General features: G+C 39.1%; 1 non-coding gene across 1 annotated transcript; it reads right to left on the bottom strand.

The window, feature by feature from the left end:
• Nucleotides 1-318: 318 nt before the first annotated feature.
• LOC127742583 (small nucleolar RNA R71) lies at nucleotides 319-425 on the bottom strand. Its single transcript, XR_008003926.1, has one exon. It is a non-coding gene; the product is annotated as a small nucleolar RNA R71 (small nucleolar RNA).
• Between the last annotated feature and the right edge of the window lie 1,352 nt (nucleotides 426-1,777).

A 1,777-nucleotide genomic window follows, 5' to 3' on the forward strand; every position in this document is an offset into this window, starting at 1 on the left:
TTGCAACCACTTCAAATTCTGTATCTAGCCTTGGATCCTAATTTCGAGCTTAAGTCCGGCACAATTAATTTGCTCCCCAAGTACAATGGATTTCCTGGGGAAGATCCTCTGAAGCACCTTTAGGATTTCCAAGTTGCATGTGCAACTGCAAAAAGACATGGAGCGGATGAAGCCACGGTGTTGGTCTTCGCTTTCTCTTTCTCTTTTGAGGGAAAAGCGAAGGAGTGGTTTTATACTCAGTTGGGTGAAGTTAGATCCAATTGGGACTTGTTGCGAAAAAAATTCTTGGAGAAGTTCTACCCTCCCCAGAAAATAGACAACTTGCGAAGAGAGATCTCTTGGATTGTGCAACGGGATGGGGAGACTTTGTATGAATATTTAGAGAGATTTAAGAAGTTGTTGGAGGCTTGTCCTCACCATCTGATATATTAGTTGGTTCTGATCAGTTATTTCTGTCAAGGAATGCACCACCAAGATAAGCTTTTCTTGGATGCCGCGAGTGGAAGATCATTTACTAAAAATAAGACCGCAGCAGAAGCATGGGAAGTTATATCGGACCTAGCAGATTCAACTCAACACTCTAGGGCTAGAAGTCTGCAACCAAAAGCTTTGAGTGAGGTTTCTCCCTCCAGAGATGCAATTTGGACTAAGACCCTTGGTGAGATGACGATTTTGTTGAGGCAAATCACTCAAGGGCAATAAATTCCTCAAGCCTTAATAAATGCTTCACCTCAACCTCCTAGGATCAAAGGACCATCCAGGATATGTGGTGTTTGTGCTTGTACTACTCATTACACCGATGAGTGCCCTCAAATCCTAGAGGACACTACATTGGCGGTTGCTAACCCCTACCCACAAAGGCCCAATTATAACCAAGGATCCTACTGATAAACCCTTATTTTATGAGTCATCTTGTGCTTAAATTGAGTGTTTTTATCAAATCTTCACCCACTTATTCATGTAAATTGCATGGTTTTACTATTCCTTCCTCATTTTATGATATATGTGAAAACATGTTTCCTATGCTTTAAAAATATTAAATTTAATTATCCTTTATTACCATTCGATGCCGTGATTTGTGTGTTAAGTATTTTCAGGTTTCATAGGGCAGGAATGACTTAGAGGACAAAAAGGAGACATACAAAACTGGAAGGAAAGCACGAAAATGGAGTTTTGAAGAAAAAGCAGCGACGCAAACGCATGGATGACACAGACGCGTGCTTAGCGCAAAAAGCAGCGACGCGAATGCATGGACGACGCGGATGCATGTTTTGAGCATAACGTAATTGACGCAGACGCGCGAAAGAGCAAAGCTCTAGATGATGCGAACATATGACCCACGCATACGCGTGACAGACGCCACGTGCAAAAATTGCAGAAAACGCCCCTAGCAATTTCTGAACCCTCTTTTGGCCCAGATCCAAGTTCAGAAGCACAGATTAGAGGCTATAAAGTGGAGAATCCATCCATTCATTCAACAACATACACAACATTCAATAATTCATAATTTTAGGTTCTTAGATGTAGTTTTTAGAGAGAGAGGTTCTATCCTCTCTCTTAGGAATAGGATTTAGGATTTCTATTATGTTTAGGTTACTTCTTTTCAAATTACAGGTTCAATATTCCTTTAATTTTTTTTCTACTTTTATTTGTTCTATTACTTTAAATTGTTATTTATCTTTTCAATTTGGCTTATGAACCATTCATTTTAGGATTTTCTTAATTAATATAATTTGAGGTATTCTAGATATTTATGATTTTAATTTAGCTTTTTACA

Source organism: Arachis duranensis, chromosome 1, assembly GCF_000817695.3.
Source record: "Arachis duranensis cultivar V14167 chromosome 1, aradu.V14167.gnm2.J7QH, whole genome shotgun sequence".
NCBI classification, from domain to species: domain Eukaryota; kingdom Viridiplantae; phylum Streptophyta; class Magnoliopsida; order Fabales; family Fabaceae; genus Arachis; species Arachis duranensis.